At 47.0% G+C, this 20,241-nt stretch overlaps 1 protein-coding gene across 1 annotated transcript in view; it reads right to left on the bottom strand.

Moving 5' to 3' along the window:
* The window catches only part of CACNG2 (calcium voltage-gated channel auxiliary subunit gamma 2), a 113,804-nt gene that overhangs the window by 40,663 nt on the left and 52,900 nt on the right, over positions 1-20,241 (bottom strand). The window lies entirely within an intron of this gene.

The raw sequence follows: 20,241 nt of genomic DNA, 5'->3' as shown, positions 1-20,241 counted from the left end.
TCGTTGTCGCTTGAAAGTTGGTCATACCTGTCACTGTAGGCTGGATATGTCTATCAGCCTGTTACGGGTTAAATGGTATCACTTGGGGTCGTTGCTCTATACAAAGACAAGCTCCAGCACTACAACGGTGTTCAATGGTATCACTTGGGGTCGTTGCTCTATACAAAGACAAGCTCCAGCACTACAACGGTGTTCAGAGGGGCCTCTGCAAATCCGCATAAGCCAGTTATGCATAAGTGGATTTTAAAAGATTATCATCAACTAGAGAACACATATGTACGTGTGTGTGTGTGTGTGTGTGTGTGTGTGTGTGTGTACACATGCACAGTGCCTGGACCATGAGTCTAGGAAGGCCGGCACTCTGGGAAATCCTCCCCTGCCTTCTCCCCTGCTCAGATTAGAGCAGCAAAGACAAGTAATTGGACACTCAGCTTTCAGCACAAACCTTCCAAATCTGTTTGCAGAGGGCAAGCAGCTCAGAGAAGCATTCCCTTCCTGGCTTGATAACTTAAGGCAGGTGGTCCTCTGGGAGGCAATTGAATGACTCTCTACGAAGTGATAGCAAACCCTTGGTCCAGAGCAAGGCTGACAGTGTGGGGAGAAATATGTTCACATGGATACACTTGAAGAAAAAGGATTCTATGTTTTTCCCCTTTTCCTTTAGTAATCCCACCTAGAAAACCTCTCTGGTCCCTTCTGCCAATTCATTTGTTCTATAGAGTGTTTAAGAGTGCAGATTTATGAGTGAGGGTCCCAGGATTTGAGCGCCAGCCACACCACTTGCTGACTGTGTGACCTTGGGCAGGTTACTTAACCTCTCTGATATTGTGATTGATAAAAAATATCTATTCGGTCACTCAAATGACCAAAATATAGTTCTTGATAACTGATTTTGTCCAGGGCTCCTGGCTTACTCCTAAAACTCTTGGAATTGTCAGTGATGAGGGCCATGAAAACATCTTGTGTTATGTTAATGAGGTGACCTTTGGAAAGCCCTTAGGTAACCTGAGGGTGGGGGGTGGCCTGGAGAACCAACTGTGTAATTAGAGGTCAGAACTTCCAGTCCCAAGCCCCTTACCCTCAGGAGAGGCGAGAATGCCAGGAGAATGAATCAGCCAATGGTCAGGGATTTAGTCTTGACTATTCAATGAAGCCTCCAAAAACCCAAAAGACTAGTGACAGGGGCTCCCTGGTTGGTGAACATGTGAAAGAGCTGGGACGCTGGTGCCCCTGGAGAGGGCAAGGAAGCTCTGCACCCTTTCCTCAGACCTCACCCTAGGCATCTCTTCATCTGGCTGTTACTCGTATCCTTTATCATGACCTTTAATAAACTAGTAAACCTAAGGGAGTGTTTCCCTGAGTGCTGTGAGTTGCCCTAGCAAATTAAAAGAACTCAAGGAGGAGGTGGTTAGAACCCCCAATCTGTAGTGGGCAGGTCAGAAGCACAGGTGCCAGCGAGGGGCTTGCGACCCACATCTGAAGTGGGGGGTGGGTCTTCAAACTTGGACCTTGGGCTGCCTCTGGGTAGATAGTGTCAGAATTGACTTGAAATCTTCAACACCCTGTTGGTGTCAGAATTGCTGGGTGTTGTGGGTGTGGCAGGGTGGCACCCACACCACATTAGAATTGGGTCTGGGAACCTAAAAGAACTCTGCCTTTTTTGTTTTGTTTTGTTTTGTTTGCAAATCTGTAAAATGGTGCTGGTGGTTATGTGTGGCCACCAACTGGGTTGGTTGTGGAGGAGCTCACAAGAGGTGTGCATATTAAATGCTCTGCATGGGTCTTGCATCATTGAGTCCTCAGAGCCAGTGCAAGATCACATTTGCATTATTCACCAACTTCTCTCTAGCATCTGGCCAGAGGCCAGTAGGAGCTCCAAAAGGAAGGGATATTTAATAATTCAAGTCCTTATCTTTCAAGAAAGCCCACTTGGGTTGCACCTCCTCTGGGAAGCCTTCCCACTTCCAGGAGCTCAGAGTGAGAGCTGTCTTCACCAAGTCTACGCCTGGCTGCTGCGTTTGCCTCGCAGTCCAAGCCTGTCTGTTCTGGTCACATATTTTTTCTTTAAGAATTTTATATATAATGAGATGGGAATAAATTGAGGACAAAGATGACTTTTGCTTTTGGATTACGGCTGGGGCCTGGATGAATGACTAATAATGATATTGCATAGGTATTGAGCTCATCCCTGAAACTGATAAAGGGGAGTTCAGGAGAACAGAATGAATTCCATCCCTAGTGCCCATATGTGCTTCATATTAAAAAGAAAATTAGGGCACCTGGGTGGCTCAGTGGTTGAGCATCTGCCTTAGGCTCAGGGCGTGATCCCTGGGTCCTGGGATCAAGTCCTGCCTCAGGCTCTCCGCAGGGAGCCTGCTTCTCCCTCTGCCCACATCTCTGCCTCTCTCATGAATAAATAAAATCTTAAAAAAAAAAAAAGTCAGTGATTAAGTAGAGTCTACGCACGTGCACAGTCCCCCCCCCCCCCGCTCCATTCTCTCTAGGAGCCTTTCCTTTCTACTGTACAGCCACGAGTACTGTGACACATGCCTGTCCCCTGCCCCCTCCCCAAGTGTGGTTGCACTTGTCTCCTAGGACAGAGTCTTACTCCTCCTGGCATCACAGACTTGACATGGCACTGGCAAGTAATAGACGCTCAGTGATTATTTCTTGAATAGCTGAATTAAAAAGACAACAGGGGCTTCATCCATTTAAGGCAAACGTGGGTTTGCAAGGCAAGCCACCCTGTTTGCCACCGTGTTAAGTATGCACGTTGGCTCATGTACTTGCCTATGACAACAACAATTAAACAGCAGGTGACATTTACTGGGTACTCTCTGCTGCTCACTCTGCTCAGTGCTCTACATCTGTGATCTCGTTTAACCCTCCAGACATGATTACAAACAGGCACTATTGTCATTCTGCTTAGAAACCAGGAAACTGAATCACAGAGAAGTTAAGTGACTTGCCCAAGATTGCTTAGCTAGTCAGTGGAAGGGCAAGACTCAGACCTGGCCAGTTGGCTCAACCTACTTTTCCTTAGTCCCTACCACACACTGGGCACAGACTAGGTGCAGCACAAATCACCTCATCTATACTCCTCACTTGTCGGCATACCCCAGAGCATCTTGGAGGGCTTGTTGAAACACAGACTGTTGGACTGCGGCCCCAGTTTCTGATTAAGAGTGTCGAGTGGAGCCAGACAATCTGCCTTTCTGATGAGTTCCTAGGTGCTGATGGGCTGGGGATGCATTCTGGGAGCCACTGGTCTAAATCTTACCTTCCTTACCCCTTAGAATAGGAAAAGCAAGTTCAGCGAGGCATATAGACACAAGCCATCTGTGAGTGGGGCTGGGTGCCCAGCAGATGCTCAGTGAAAGCAGAAAATCAGCTCTGAAACTCCAGAGGAAAGAGTGAACAAGTTCTAGGCCCCCACTATATGCCAGCCCTGCCTTACTAAATCACTTAAAAGCAAGGCAAGACATCTCACTCGGTCTTTGGAATTTGGAGAAGTAACAAAGGCACACGCTGGAGAGGCTTTCAAAGTGTTAAGAGTAGAGCCTTTGGCATTCACACACTGGGGCCAGACTCTCAGTAAAGATCATAGCCCTGCCCCTTCCTGGGGGTGTAATCTCAGGCATGTGGACTTCCTTGTCGTGGTGCTTTAGTTTCCCAATTTTGGGAATCGGAATAGCAGGAGTACCTACCTGATAATGCTCACTGTGAGCATCAAGTGAGTTAGAATAGTAGCGCCTGGCCTTGAGTTTGTCAATGACTTTGTTAACAGTTAACACAAAAAGGAGTCTGAAAGAGTATGGTTCACGCCACTGAAAGGGAGCTGGGCTGAGAGTCTAAGGGAATTGCTTACAAACTAATGTTAATAATAATATTAATGATGATGATCATCATCATAATAACTGTTATTAGTATTATTCATCGAGACATTTGTGGGCTAGTCATTGTGCAAAATTCTCCCAAGTTCTCTTACTAATGCTGTTACTTCTCCTGTCAGGATGAAGAGATTGGGGGTCCAAGAGGTTAATCCTTATAACACTGTGTGACCTTGGGCAAGTTGCCTAACCTCTCTGGGCTTCCAAGATGGGATTGACCTTGGTGTTCTCTAAGGGTTGTGCTGCTCCTGTGACTGCTCACCCCAATCATTAGGACGTTAGTTCTGAAAGCCTTGGCCATCCTTAGAGTGGGGAGCTCCTCTCCCTTGAGCTTTAGGTGTCAAAGGACTAGATTCCCTGGAATTTGTGATTTGGAATTCTAGATACCTCACGAATCCTATCTGCCATACAACACCTTCCAACCCCGGGCATCTGTGTGGGAGGTGGCGGGGTGGCCCGAACTGAAGCTGTGGACTGGGAGGAGGCTTTCTGGCACCCTCTTGGCCACCCTGATAGTGGGGGCAACTGCTGTCCTTTACATAGCACTGACTGCCTGATGGGCACCACATGTCATCCCCTTGAGCTCCCCAAGCCCTGTAGCAAGCCATCCCTTTCACAGATGAGAAAACAGGCCCAAAGAGGTCAGGCTGCTCGCCCAGAATCACCTGGCTCAAGGGTCAGAGGCGGGATTGGAATCCGGGCCTATCTGCCTCCCAAAACCATGTCAGTGACCACTGCTCCAAACTGTCTCTCTGGTCTCGTTCTTCCTCTTTCCTTTATTCCTAGTCATCCCTTCATCCTGCAGGTCTCACCTCTGAACCTACTTCCCGTGTCCTGGGAAAGGTCTGATAAGCTCCTTCAAAGCACTAAGAAGCAGTAAAGACACCAACGCCCAGACCCTATTTGGTAGCTCTGGGGTGATGTGCCCTCTTGATTATAAACCACTGGCCCAGATGATCCATGGGATCCCTTCTGGATCCAAGATTCTTTGAGACTAGGATCCTGAATGTGTTCAGAAGGGACCTCTGTAGCTCCCCTAGCTTGGAGAAATCCCAGGTGTGGGATGGCAGCACATTTCAAACTTTCAACTCAAATCTGTTCTTTATATAGAAGAAAGAGCATTGGATATGGAATCTGAAAAAACTCATTCTGGCTCTCCCCAAAACTCACTGTGTGACCTTGGGCAAGACCCTTCCTCTTTCTGGACCTCATAGGTGAGAGGATCCTACTGGGCTCTATAATTTGGAGGTCACATTCTGACTTCACATTGCCTGGAGGGCAGGGTCCTTCAAGGCAGGGCACTGACCCCCCTCATTTGCCTGGGTCAATGTCCCCAAGGTCCAGACAGCAGTTCTCACAAACTCTGTGTTTAGTAAATACTGTAGAGTGAATGAATGGGTTGCTCCAGTCTGCAAACTATAAATATTAGATCCAGATAATCACCAACGATAGTAGCTAATCTGGTTTCCGACAAGAAACCATATTATGTTTTGTCTGATTTGATAGAATAGCTCAGCTTTGGAGAAATCATGTTTATCTTTAACTACAGTTAAAAAAAATTTTTTTTGTAGCAAAACCTTCTGAAAATGATTTGACTAGATGGGTTTTTCTACCTCTAGTTATTTTCTTGGAGAAAAGCAAAAAGTGAAAACAAGTGTTAGTAATAGGCAATGCTGTTTGGGAATTTAAAGGCACAGACATGAAAAATTTAGCAGAGCGAGCTAGCTGCCTCTGGAAACCTGCACTGACATCTTTACAATTGGTGTCAATTGCAGACCAGCTAAGGTCTGCAAATTCTAATCCTATTTCTGACCCTGACTTGTGTTAGTCTCTGAAACGAGTCACTTAAATGCCAGACCCAAGCTTGCTCCTCCGGCAAAGGATGACAGCGGCGACCTACTTCATTCTTGCCTCTTGTTTGTTTCTTTTTTCTTTGTCTTTTGAAAGAATCATCTAATCCATATCACTCTTGCCCATTTTTATCCTCTTGTTCCTTCCTCCTCCTGCATCTTTACCTCCTATTCTTCTTTCTTCTTATTTTTTTAAATAGATTTTATTTATTCATGAGAGACACACAGAGAGAGGCAGAGACATAGGTAGAGGGAGAAGCAGGCTCACCTGATGCAAGACTTGATCCCAGGACCCCGGGATCATGCCCTGAGCCAAAGGCAGACACTCAACCACTGAGCCACTCAGGTGCCCTTTTCTTCTTATTTTTTAATAGGTGAAAGGTGGGATTAGAAGTTAGAAACTACCAGGCTTTTGTTGGTCTGTTTTCCTCTTTATCAATGAGGACAATGTTTACAGAAGATCTTGTGGATCTCACTGCAAAGGCAAGTTAAGAATCATAACCAATTGGGAGGGGGCTTTTTCAAGAGTCCAGTAATATTTCGGTTTTCGTCTACTCGCTGTTTTGCTTTTGAAACCAGATTCCCAGACCTTTGCAAGAGTTCCCGGCTTCAATGATAAAAGGCACCTCTTTGTGCAAGCAGAAAAGTCCCAGCTGATTAAGAGTCTGCAGCTACAGCCAAGACATCTCAGCCTCGGGCTCGGCCAGAGGGGAGGACTGGCAGTTCTGGGGAAGACTAAGGCCCCAAAGATGCTCAGTGAGCACATGGGGAAGGCATTTATTTGGTGCAAGCTTTCGTCAGAGATGACTTCATTTAATCATGGTATAATTGTGCAGGCTGGTATCCTTATCCTCCTTTTACAGATGAGGATTCACCTTTTACTGAGGTTCACACAGGTTAGGTGACCTGGCCAGGGCCACACAGACAGGAAGTGACCCAGCCCTTCTGACGTCATAAGCCTATTTCCATCAGAGTTTGTCTCCTTTCTGCTAAACAGTGCTGCCTCCTGGCATCAGGCTTGAGATGAGTGGATTGTAGCCTGCCAGGAAGGGCCTGGGCATCAGGCAAAAAAGTCCCTTACTCCCACAGCTGCCTCCCCAGGACTGGGGAGACATGAGTGGGGGTGGAGGCTGTGTACCTGGAAAAGTGAGAGGGGCAATGGGCAATGGGCTGGGGAGGGGGCCTTTTGTGGGGGGGATGTATAGACAGAGAGAGGGAAAGAGAGAGAGAGAAAGAGAGAGAGAATGATAGAACCAAGGTAAATATGTAATTAGGTTAGGTGTTGCTTCCAAAATGAAAATAGCATTATGATTTATTTCTAATTTTAAAAGCAAGGCATGCTCATGGTAACAAATTTAGTCTGTACAGAAAGAAATAATAAAGGAAGTGAAAACAGCCCATAATTCCACAAACTAGAAAGAACCGTGACCCATAGCTGGGCTTCAAGTTCTGGATTCTTGGGCTTAACTACCTGAAATTCACCCCAATCTTGCCTGTTGTCGAGTTGCCATAGAGACCACCAAAAAGCAGTTAACATGAATAACTGATTTTTGAATTCTGGACTCACTTTGGGGTAGCTGGGTTGTTGTCACCTGATGACTTCTTTAGGATTTATTTTCTCTAAGATGGATTTTAAAGCTAGCAACATATGATTAGCCCATTAAAAGTCATGCTTTCCAAAACCTAGCAAAATGAGAAAAATTTTGATATGATGTTGAGACAAAAGAGAACATAAAACTGTGTATCCAATATGATCCGACCCTGGATTCAGATATATATTTATATTCACACACACAAAAAAGACAAAGAATTTGCAGTAATTTTTCTCAAATGTTATCAATGAGTATTTCTGGGTGAATTATTTTAATTGTCTTCTTTATATTTTTCTGTATTACTGAAGTTTTTATGACGTGCGTGTTTTGCTATACAGTCAAAGAATAATGTGCTATTTTTAAAAAAAGGATAGATGTTTGGGGACGAGATGTTTTTGAAATACACAGTGACTAGTATGTGCAGAGACAAAATAAAGCAGGGTATTAAGCAATTTCCTGTTGACCTTAATCAACATTCTACCCTGGATGGTTGTTGGAGAGAGAGGCGGGAGTAACTGGTTGAGGGAATGTTCATTTGAGTTTCTGAAATATTCATTTCCGGCACATCCTCTACTCTGCTCCATCTCCTATGGAAACGCCAGTTAAAATGAGCAAGAGAAAGATTCTCTTTGTAGGAGCCTCAAAAGTCCTAATTTATGGTTAGGTTTCTGCTCTCCCAGCAGAGACTGGTGATTTTACCCATGGACATCTGCCAGAAATCAAACAAAAGGGACAGGTAGGAGAAAATGGTCTGTAATTTCGGTTCTATGGATGTATGTCATATAGTAAATTTCCTCAGCTTGGTGTGTGTTTCTGGTATGAAACTGTCAGGCCCTCCTGTGAAAGCTCCCACTGCTTGGGGCCACTGGCAGGGACAGTATAAGCCCAAAGATCCCTCCTGGGTGGACCTAACAAGCCTCTCCAGCCTCCCATTGCTCTGTCCTTTCCAAATGAGTGGTAAAGACAGCAATAAAAACCAAGAATCCTTAAATCTCAGGGGAGAATGGAGAGGTGAGGGAAGGTCTGTTTTATGGCACACCTTCAATAAAAAAGATTTACAGGTAAGTCATTTTCTCTTCTTTCTAGGTGTTAGATTGAGAGGATCCAGTAAACTAAACCCCAGAGAGAGCTTGGTATAAATAAAAAAATCCGACAACTGTCAAAACAAATAGCAACCAATCAGAAATACAACGTTGAGGGAAGCTCTAGTTCCCAAATAATTTAGAGAAGTGTTAGCCTGTTACAGCAAGAGTAAAGACTTAAAGGAACCTTGGGAGGCAATTTAGGATGCCCCCCCCACCCCAAATCTCAAACTTGGAGATTTGATTGAGAGAAATGGGTAATACAGGTCTAGTTTTATCTCTAAGGAATAATCAGAGCCTTAACTATCAGTGAAGGATACATTCTTTCATTCATTCACCAGGCAGTCACCGAGTGCCTTCTCTGGGCAGGCTGTCAGCTGGGTGATGGAGATGCAGAGTGGAAGGACACAGACTTGTCCCCACAGAGCCCAGAATATGGGAGGAGGAGCCATAGCTACAGTGCAGGGTGTTTTATACACTGATAGAAGTAAATACTGGCTGTTATTGTGGAAGATAAAGGAGAGGCAACTCTGTGTGTATGTGTGTGTGTGTGTCTGTGTGTGTCTGTGTGTGTCTGTGTGTGCTGATGATTGGCAGAGCTGAATTTGAAGGACAGGAAAAGTTAGGCAGGTAAAGGGGGCCAAGTGATAAGAAGCATATAAGCCAGAAGGGTAGAATGGTCATTTTTTTCATTCATTGATTTGACACATATATTGAGCTCCTTTTGTGTTCCAGGCACTGTTCCAAGAACTGAGTGAACAAGATAGACAATGTCCTTGCCTTCAGAGAGCTTATATTTTAAGGGATCAGGCAATGAACAAGTAAGCAAACAAGTCCACAAAGGAGAGGCTTTCAAATCATGACATTTTGTGAAAAATACAAGAAAGTATAATGTGATCTGAGGATGTGGTGGGCCCGAAGGTGGACAGGAACCATGTCAGAGAGATGACCTTCCACACTGTGCCGAGTCAGCAGTCCAAAACCCCAGGGAAGAACATTTAAGGAGGTGGGAATAGCAATGTAAGGGCTTTCAGGGGGAACGAGCTTGGTGTCTTCAAGGATCAGAAGAGAAGGAAGAGTGTGAGAGAGACTGTGGAAGGGGGTGATGTGGTCAGAAAAGTAAGCAGGGGTCAGATCTTGTAGTGCTTGTGGGCCCCAGTGAGGACTTTAAGAGTTGTTTGTAAGGGGCACAAGTGGGTAGCTAGACCAGTTGGTCAGCTATTGTGATAGCCCCGCTGGGAAGCCAGGGTGGCCCTGGTGGATGGGGTAGTTATGAATATGGTCAGAAGATGACAGTTTGGGATTATGTTCTGGAGGTAGAAGCAGCAATATCCATGGAAGGATTAGAAGTGATGGGAGAAGGAAAGAGGAGTAAAGGACACCTTCTGAGATGCTTTTACCTGAGCAGCAGGTAGATGATGGTCATTTACAGAGGTGGGGGCAGGGGGTTTTGTTTTGTTTGAAGTGGGGCATAGTAAGCATGGCATGAACCCAAGTTTATAGACAGGGATAGGAGGTGGCAGGAGGGGCAGTCAGAGGTCAGGGAGGACCAGTTGGCCCCATGAGAGTGCCAGACACCACACTGAAGCCTCAGGTAGCCAGTGAAGACTTTTACAAAGGGCAGTAACACTGTCAGGCTTCATCTTTTGGGGGAATGTGCTTCCGGGGTTGGTGTTTGCTTGCAAGGATGTAGCAGAAGCAGATTAGTCAGGATGCTGTTGTGTAATAACCCAGGTGGAGTTGGCGGTAGCTGAGGTAAGGGTGCACAGAGAGAAGTCGGCAGGTTCTCGAGCTGTTCAGATAGAAGATGCAGGACACAGTGGCTCACTAGACATGTGAGATGAGGTAGATCATGAACTTTCTGGGTTCCTTGAAGTTCGGGGGTGATGTTTGCATTCGGTGCAGTGCAGAGCGTGCAGAGCATGCAGAGGGTTGAGGGGTGAGGAGTTCAGTTATAGGCTCCAGTGTGGCAGATATGACGTGTCTCTTCCCTAGTAGCCATTTGGGTCTTCCTTCTTCCCTACAGAACACAGATTTGTCCATCAGTCGCCTCCCTGCCCCTCCTTCCATGCAGTCTGGTCCTTCCAGGGAAGCTGACCTTGCCCTCTGCTGCAAGGATGGACTTCCTGTCTAGGCAGGCACCTCCTCTCTGGCCAATGATTAGGATGAGAATGGTCATGGGACTCACTTTGTGGGATAGGAGGAGAGGTTTCCCGGGGAGCTTCTGGGAGAGCAGGTACATTGCTCTTCCCCGAGAGCACCTGGAAGTGACCGTCTCTGGGCCTCTGGGTGCTGCCCTGTGAGGACCGTGTAGCCCCAAATCAATGCAGCTGTCTTGCCACCACTCTGGGGATAATGAGACCCAGGCTCAGGCTGGGGCTGCCCAGCTATGTGAGGAAGCCGTTTCCATGTTGTGAAGCCAGTGTGCATTTCTCTGACTTGCAGATCAGAGCATCTGAACAGATACCAGGGCCAGGGGGAGTAGGGCATCAGGTGGAGATTTCCAGAAGGCATGTGAGCTTTCTATGGGGGCCTGGAGCTCCAGTTAGAATCTGAGGTGGAAAGAGAATTCTAGCCCACACTCCTCTGAGGGTTGGGATTCATAGGATTATTTTCCTATTCAAATAAGACTTAAAAGAATTTTTTTTTTTAAAGAAGAGAGACGTAGAGTAGTAGGAAGGAACAACTTCCTTGAAGAGCACTCTGTCATACAGTAGTGTAGGGGTGGATTGTGGAACCTCTTTAATTAAAAATCTAAGGGAGAGATGCTAATCATTGGAATGATTCAGACTCTGTTCAAAGAGAAGCTGAATGACCTATTTTCTGAGATTTTTTAAAGTGGGAATTCATTTTGTGTTGGTTGCCCCAGACAACCTCTAAGAGATGAGGACTAGCCCAGAGGAAAGACGGGAGCTTTGGGGTCTGGCACCTAACGAAGGCCAAGTCCAGCTTTCATGCTTTAGGAGCTACTTTATCTCCCTGAGCCTCTTGTGAAGTGCCCCCCACTCCCCACCCCCTAAGGTGATCCTGTGAATTAGATTGGGAAACTCCTGTAAAGAGCCTGTACTGTGCCTGGAAAATATTGTGGGGGGCGGTGGTGGAGGGAGGGAGGGAGGAGGAGGGGGGCAGGAAGAGGGGGAGGAGGCGAGATCCCCCTTTTTTCCCATTCTCTCTCCATCCTCTCCCATGAAGCTTTCATCTCCAGCATCCTCCTCTGACAGACTCGGTTACCAGTGAGCTCTCCTTGTCAGATCTGACAGGTCCCTGTCCTCATCTTGTTGGCCCAATAAGAGTGGCATTTGCACTGGCCCATCACTACTTGTATTTCCTCACTTGCCTTTGGCATCCCCCAACCCAAGCTTGGTCTCTTCCTGCCCCGCTGGTTACTCTTTTCTGTCTCTGCTGGCTCCTCCTCATGGTCTAGACCCCAAGAAGTGGAGTGCCCTGGGACTCGATCCTCAAGCCCCCTCCTCTAGCTATGCTCACCCCTCAAGTGCTCCTCCTCTCCTTAAGCAGAAAGCCCAATGCCCTTACCCTAGGCCATCAAGCTCTGCCCAATCTGCCCCTCCCAGTCTCTTACCGCCATCCCTGGGCTCACCCGCTCTCCTTGCTGTTTCTGGAAAATGCCATACACACTCTCCCCTTTAAGCCTGTTCACTTGCTCTCCCCCCTTCCTAGCATCTCACTACCTTTCTTCTCTTAGGTCTTTGTTCCAATGTCACCGCTTCAGAGAAACCCTCCCCAGCACTCTGGATAACCTACCATCAGGCTGCATCCTCTTCTGCACCACTCAATGCATTATATATTTATTTGTGCATTTCCCCCATTAGAATGTCACCTCCATGAGGTCAGGGATCTTGTTTTATGCACAGAATCTCCAGCTTCCGTAACCGTGGCACGACATGGGCTCTCAACAAATTTTTGTTGAATGAACACATTCTTTGAAGGTTGTTGCTATTGTTATTACTAGCATCATTATTTTTTTTCTCAGCTTGAAGATTCTATGGTATATGCATGCAAAGAGGGAGCGCCAATGACTTCCCGAGGTCCCTCTTGGTTTTCCAAGTCCAGTAGACGCTCTGTAAATTGCATACATGGGAACAGATCCAAACAGAATTACTGATGCTCAGGGGCCTCAGATCTACGCACTGCTGGGCGTCCTGCACTTCCTAAAAAGCCATCCTGAGCGATATGGTTAGACAGCCATTTAGACATGTCTGTTTTGGAGGCAGTTTGACCTATGGTGAGAATGTCAAATGAGACAGAAACATTCTGACATTTTAAGAGCTTTAATTTACTCACGATAAAAGCCATAGCATCTGAATATGTCAAGTTTATAAGGCATAGACTTTAGAACAGGAATATGCCTACCTAATGTGAGGACATGTCAGCAAATTGATTGACTTGTTGAAGGAGGACACTGAAGCATATTTGGAAGAAACAAGCTGCATCTGCAAAATACATCTGAAACTTGGTTTTAGGGTGAATCTGCCACTCTCAACACAGTTTGAAGTTAGGTTGTGAGCGCAATTAAACAATTACCAAGGTGATCCAAGTAGGTGCATCTCAGAGGCCCCAGAAGGACAGCACCCCGATGACTGCTGTCCATCAGTAGGGCATCGTGGAGAAAGGATGGACTTGGGAGTTATACAGTCTAGAGTGTGAATCCTAGCTTTGCTATATAACATCAGGAAAGTTACTTAACATCTCTGGGCTTTGGTTTCTCCTGTCACAAGGCAAAGATTACTGTGAACCACCCAGTCTGTTTTCCCTGCAGCCCAGTACTCAGCTGGACTGCCTTTCTTAGCCTTCTTCGCACTTAGGTATGACCACATGACTGAGTTCTGGCCTGAGGAATGTGATGAACATAATGTGAGTCATGAGCAAGCAAAGCCCATGAGAACCTCCCATGGGCTATCCATCCTGCTCTTTCCCCTTCTGGTTCGAGGCAGAGGAGCCTAGCACCTTCAGAAGCCATGTGCCAGGGATGGTGGAGCCACAAGATCAGAAGGCATGGGTCCTTGAATCAGTGCATCCAGAGGAGCTGCCTGTTTTGGATTTTGAGCGAGTGAGAAGCAAATGAGTGAGAGAAAAAGTGAGTGAGAAAGAAAGTTCTAGGGATGCCTGGGTGGCTCAGCGGTTGAGCATCTGCCTTTGACTCAGAGAGTGATTCTGGAGTCCCGGGATTGAGTCCCACATCGGGCTTCCTGTGTGGACCTTGCTTCTCCCTCTGCCTATGTCTCTGCCTCTCTCTCTCTGTGTCTCTCATGAATAAATAAATAAAAGCTTTTTTAAAAAAGAGAAAGTTCTGTGTATTAAGCCTCTGGGATTTGGGGGTTCCAGTTGTGATATCAGATACCACTACACTAACACCTTTGTAAAATGAAGATCAACCTCTTTTGGAGAGTTGAAATACATTTTGTGTTTGAAGCCCCCAGAACAGGTCTTGGTGTGCAGCAAGGGATTAATAGGTGCCTGTTCTTATGATCCTCTTGCCTTGCTAGTTAATCTACAAGAGGCATTACATGTCGACCCTGTGAGGGTTTAGTAGGGCCTGTGGGGCTATCATGAACTATAAAACATAGTCCCAGCTCTCTAGTTCTAGTATGGACAGTGGGGAAAACAATTACCCTTCACATATGTCTACAGTAGTCTCCCTTTATGCACAGTTTTGCTTTCTGTGGTTTCAGTGATGCTCTGGCAGCCTTGGGCTGGAAGCACATGGTCCTCCTGACATATCACCAGGAGGTCATGGATAGATGTCATCACCTATGTCCTCCACTGCACTTCATCTCATTATGTAGGCTTTTTTTTTTTTTTTTAAAGGTAGAGAGCATGTGAGCAAGCTGGGGGAGGAGAGGCAGTGGGAGAGGGAGAGGGAGAGGGAGAGAATCTCAAGCAGACTCCGTGCTGAGCACAGAGCCTGACACAGGGCTCAATCTCATGACCCTGAGATCATGACCTAAGCCAAAAACAAGAGTCAGATGCTCAACCGACTGAGCCACCCAGGCACTGCATCATCACGTAGGCTTTTTTTCATCTCACATCACACAAAAAGAAGAAAGGTAAGTACAGGACAGTCAGATATTTTAAGAGACCACATTCACATAACCTATTACTTGTTATATATATTGTAGATTGTTATAATTGTTATATTTTATTATTAGTTATTATTGTTAATCTGTGCCTAATTTATTTTTTAAAAAAGTTTTTTTAAAACAGATTTTAGTTATTTGCTTATTTGATAGAGAGAAAGAGAGAGCGCGCAATCGGGGGAGTGACAGAGAGAGAGGGAAAAGTAGGCTCCCCGCTGAGCAGGAGCCTGATGTGGGGCTGGATCCCAGGAACCCGAGATCATGACCTGAGCTGAGGGCAGACGCTTAACCTACTACGCCACCTCCAAAAAGGTTTGTATTTATTTATTTATTTATTTACTTACTTATTTTAAGCAATCTCCATGCCCACTGTGGGGCTTGAACTCACAAACCCACGATTGAGAGTTGCACGCTCTTCTGACAGAGCCAGCTGGGTACCCCTTACTGTGCTAATTTATAAGCTAAACTTTATCATAGGTATGGAGGTCTAGGGAAAAAATAGTTTACAGAGGGTATAGTACTGTCTGCGGTTTCAGTCATCCACTGCGGTCTTGGGATATGTACCCCAAGAGAGGGGGACTTCCGTAGATCCTAAAATAATCAGACGTCTGAAGGATAAGAGTGGAGTGTCTCTGGGATTAGCCATTAGAATTCAGAGGAAGAAGTTCCCTTTGGTTGAGCTAGTTAGGGAAGACTTAATAAATCAGCAGGTATCAGAAGGGATTATTATAATGTTACCTGGGTCACCACAGATGGTGTTCAACTAAAAAATTCCTGTTTCATTTTGGACACATGATATATTTATTCTCTTAGCAGTTACGCATTGCCAACCGTGTTAGCAGGGTAGGCTATTAGAAAAGTAACCTAGAATATGGAGAAGCTGTAAATTAGGACAAAGATGCTCATTACTGGGACACTTAAAATGTCAAATGATCGGTAACGACCCAAATGTCCAATAGTGGGAGAAGGCTTACGTAGAATAGGGGCATCTTTTTGATGTACTCTGTGCTGCGAAGCTCCATCTAAGTGCACCGTGCACATTACCGCCTGAGCAATGGCTCCTCCCTCCTTCTGGGACTTCGGCCCTGACTGCTCCAGACTCCACTCCCGAATCAGCTGCCTACCAGGTCTCTCCAAGACATCTCAGTGTCCCCAACCAGAGCTTCTGAGTCACACCCCGTCCGAACCCCTCCGCCAGGCCTGTCCTCTGGCCTCTCCTGGTTTGCCATCTCCAATTGTGAGAGTTAGTATGCTAGAAACCTCTTTTAAAGCCCACCGCATTCTCTGTCTCTGCTGCTGCCTCCTTGGGCTAAGCTGTCCTCTCCTTGTGCCTGGACTGTGGCTCAGTGTCCCACTCTGCCCCCCTGCAGGCAGCCTCGGTTCCTCTCCAGTCTGCTCCACGTCAGGTCTGAGCGTCTTGCCCCTGCTGTTCCTCACCCTGAAACTCCTCAATGACTTCCCACTGCTTTTAGAACAAAGACCCAAACCCTTCAGCTGGCCTGCTGGTACCTCCTTGTCTGAACCTTGCCTGTCCCTCCACCCTCTTGCTAGTCCTCTCCACCTCCTGCCCCACAATCCAGCCACAGGTCATTGCTCGGCTGTTCTGTTCTGAACGCACTTTCTAAACCCACTCTCCTGCCTCCACACACACCACTGCCAGGCTCACTTCTGCATATCCTCCAGATCCCCTGACTCAGTCACCTCCAGGAAGCCCTCCATGGTTCTGCATCTAGGTTCCTTTGGCACCTGCTCTATAGCTTACACACACACTGGACAAAGGTGGAGATGGCTCAGGGGCCTTCTGGACAGTGAGGAGCCAGGTGTTAAAAAACATTTGTCACTGCTATTGTAGAGTGGATACTCTACCTTTATCCAACCAAGTATGAAACCTGAGGCATAATCTGATACGGAATTTGAATCTGGGCTAGTCATTTGTGCCAAAAATATTTACTATGTGCCAGACATTGCGCTCTTTCCCTGCTCTCCGGGAGCTTACCATTATTTAACACCTTTCAGAAATCTGGGTATCAGGAGAGCAAATCTGTATTCAGGGAACTCCTGTGAACGTGTTTTATTTCCTTGAGTAAGACATTTAATTTTCTGGATCTCAGTTGCATTAACAGCCCTCACTGACTGCCCTGTGGTGACTGGGGCTGGCATTCCCACTGCTAAAATACTCAGACATCTTCAGGCCTTGGATGTGATGCAGAGGAGAAGTCGGGCTTTGAATCTGAGCAGTTGAAAGTGTGACTTTCCCAAGACCCCTCCTTGATCCCCCCAGAGGACTTGTGCTATTATGCCGGAGAGCAGAGCTGGTCCTGGCTGGCAAGGACCCAGGGATTAATGTCCAGGGCGTTAACATCATAATTGGCCCAGCTTTGAAGGCGGCAACATCTGCTGTGTGAGGCCCCGATGCCAGAGCCCAGGTTGAACCTCCCAGCTGGCCAGGACCCCTGTCTTGGGAGGCAGCCTGGGTGGCCCTACGGCTGCACTTAGCACATGCTCAATGGCTACTGTCAGGTGTCGAAAAGCTTTCATTAGGGCCAAGGAATTGACTTGTGTCCTGGCGTCTCAGGAAAACAATGGGGACCCATAGGAGCGGCTTTGTGCCGGAAGGTGCCCAGGGACTGGTAATTGAGTTACTGCTAAAGTGATGAGCTGCTGTGGCCGTGACAAGAATTAGTGGCACGAGGTTGGCGGGCTGTTGCAAGGCCATTCTGCACCTTCCCTTTGGCATGGAGTATATGGGGATTAATTCTGTCTTTAAAAATGTTTGCTAGGGCCATAGAGCCCAGTATTCAAGAGGGCAGCTGGGTAGTCAGACCACTAGGATCTGGAAGTGGCAAAGGGGGAAGTCTCTGTGCTCCACACAGTCACATGCATTATCTCAGTGACAAGTTTCCTGGGGGCCTGGAGGCTCCGACAGGCTTCATGGCCTGCATGAAACCACACAGGCACCAGAGAGAGAGCGTGGGTTAGGATCTTGTCTTTTTGCAAGCCGCCTCTGCCCTTACTACTTCGTGAGCGCATTTGTGGACACAGCCAAGTTAGGTCAACCTTGTTTTCGGCTTCTGAATGAGATCTCGTATGCATCCACTTCCCTACCGCACCTGGCCCTAGAGGCTCTTCTCTGCACAACTACGGCCTCCTAACCAGCCTCTCTGCCCCTTCTCTGCTCCCCCTTGCCCACAGAACAGGAACAGATTTCAGGATGGCACTTCTGTGCTTCGCACCCCTCAGAGGATTACCATTGCCATGAGGCTGGAATCCAAAATACTTAACGAGGCCTGCAAGGGCCTCCTGTGTCTTCTGCTCCTTCTCCTTCCATTTCCCGACTCTTGGCTCTACTCATGTAGTCTTCCTGCACTTTCTGGAAGGCTTTACGCTTAGTCCTGCCTCGGGGCCCTCACATATGCCATTCCTTCTGCCTGAAACGCTTCCCTGACTTTTTCCTCGGTGACTTCTACTCAACCTTGAACGTTTCTTCCTCAGAGAATCCAGCCTACCAAAGCCCTCTCCTTAGAGTCCCCACCCTTCCATCACTTCTTGTTAATTATTTGCAAATATTTTTTTTCTGTGACATTGCTGGCTGCTTGCTTTGGTCTTGGTCTTTCTCACCCTCTGTTTTATGAGCTTCTCGAGGTTAGGGACCGGGATCATTCTCCACAGTGCCCCCGAATCAAACACCTTGCCTGACAGTGCATTTCCAATCAGAATGTGTTTCCTTTGTCAAATGAATAAATGGTTCTCACCTCACATCTCATCAGGGCTCCCTGCTTAGTGGGGAGCCTGCTTCTCCCTCTCCCTCTCCCTCTTCTGCTCCCTCTGCTTGTGCTCTCTCACTCTTGTTCTCTCTCAAATAAATAATCAAATCTTTAAAAAAAAGAATAAACAGTTCTCAAAAACTGTTGGCATTATCTCTGACAATGTAAGTGCACACGAGCATATTTATAGAAGCTGATTGGTTCATTCTAAGGCATTTCCCATCCGTTTATTCATCCATGTGCCCTTCCCATCAATATTTACTAAGTACCAACTGGATGCTGAAGATGCAAAAATGGATGAGAAAAGTTGCCAGTAACTCAGTAAGTTGGGGGCGGGGTAGGGCGAAGTAGAGACAAAGCCTGAGCTTCTGAGTAATGTTGGGGTCACTGATCTTCCAGCTACTCAGTGTGTGACTTTGGGCAAGTCACTTCACTTCTCTGAGTGGCTCATCTGTAAAATGGAGATAAGCAGACTCCTCTTGCAGGGCTATTCTGATGCTAAAATGAATGAGATGAAGTATATAAAAGCAGAGCTCAACAATAAGAAGATGTTATTTTCATTTTTATTAGCTGGGTGGGGCAGAAAGGGGGAGCTTGGTCCTCTACCTGAGTGTGGGGGGGAAGTAGAGAGGCTCAAATACAGGATTAAGGACCTTTGAGGCAGGGTGGAAAAGGGGGGCTTTTCGTGTGGTAGCAGAGAGGTACTTCTTGGGGGGATCTGGATTATGGTGTTTTGAGAATCAGCATTTCCTCATTTCTTTCTCCTTGTGGGGGGGCACACATCTTTTCTCAGAATAGTTCAGTTTGTCTTTGGAAACCCTGCATACACCCCACCTCCTCCACTCTCATGACTGTTCCCATACTGTGCCCCTGCCCTACGCCTGTACCTCTATTTCCCCTTTCTTCTCAAAACTGGGAAGAATGGGGGATTGGAAGCATCTCTGTCATCCATCAAATGAAATTAGAAGCTGACAGCTATGGTTCTATTGATCACTACTCTCCTCTGCCGACATCTGGGAGACTTGAACCCAGGATGGACAAGCCAGGGATATAAGACTTAGCGACAACTTGGAGGTGGGGACTCCAAAGCTCCCTTATCTGGTTCCCATCCCAGGTGGGGGCCCCTGGCAACATCTTGAGGAGGGGCCCTGCTGGGCACTCTCCACTGTGCCCTGAGGTCACACCTGGTGGTCAGTTTCTGTATGTTATCAGTCCTGTGAACTTGAGTCTCCGAGCCCAAAATTCAGTAGAAAACTACTGAAAAGTAAACATCTCTTCAAGGAAGAAATGGCATGATATTGAAGGGTTGGGGCTCTGACAACCTCACTGCCAGGATCCAGATCTCAGCTTTGTCACCTCGAACTGGTTAACACAGCAGAGCCTAAGTTTCCCGATCTGTAAAATGGGAACGATAATGATAGTCCCTTCAATGGGAGCTGTTGTGGGGAGGAGTTGCACTAACAAGTTGGAAGCCCTTAAAACACTGCCATGTCCACAGTAACGACTTGATGCATGTTGACCATTATCATGAGATCTTGGTGGGACCCTGCCAAAGCAAGGGCCCAGAAAAATCCCCAGCCTCCCCAGATTCCTCTTTCTGCTCTTGGAGGACTAAAATTCCTTCATGCTGCTTTCATTGTGTGGCAACAGAGAAGCTCGTGGCAGAGTCAAGAGAGCCAGGCCTCTGCAGCAGGACTTGGTTTGGCTGTTCACTAATCACCTGGCCACAGGGGTTACCTACCCCTTCTGTGCTTCTCTTTCCTCACTTGCCAGGTGGAGACCATCCCCTCCACGTGAGAAGGTATGGTCTGACCTTTCAGCATCACCTCCCCTGGTTCACTCCTGTCTAGGCTACCTCGATTACTGGTTATAGCAGCTGTCTCCTGATGGGCCTCTGTTTCCACGCGGGTTCCCATGTAGGCTGCACTCTACCCACCACCCAGAGCAAGCTTCTGAAAACCCAAGTCA

The sequence above is a fragment of the Canis lupus genome, chromosome 10, assembly GCF_003254725.2.
Source record: "Canis lupus dingo isolate Sandy chromosome 10, ASM325472v2, whole genome shotgun sequence".
NCBI lineage: Eukaryota > Metazoa > Chordata > Mammalia > Carnivora > Canidae > Canis > Canis lupus.
The sequence above is the reverse complement of the archived record's forward strand: the minus strand, read 5'-3'. Positions and strand labels throughout refer to the sequence as shown.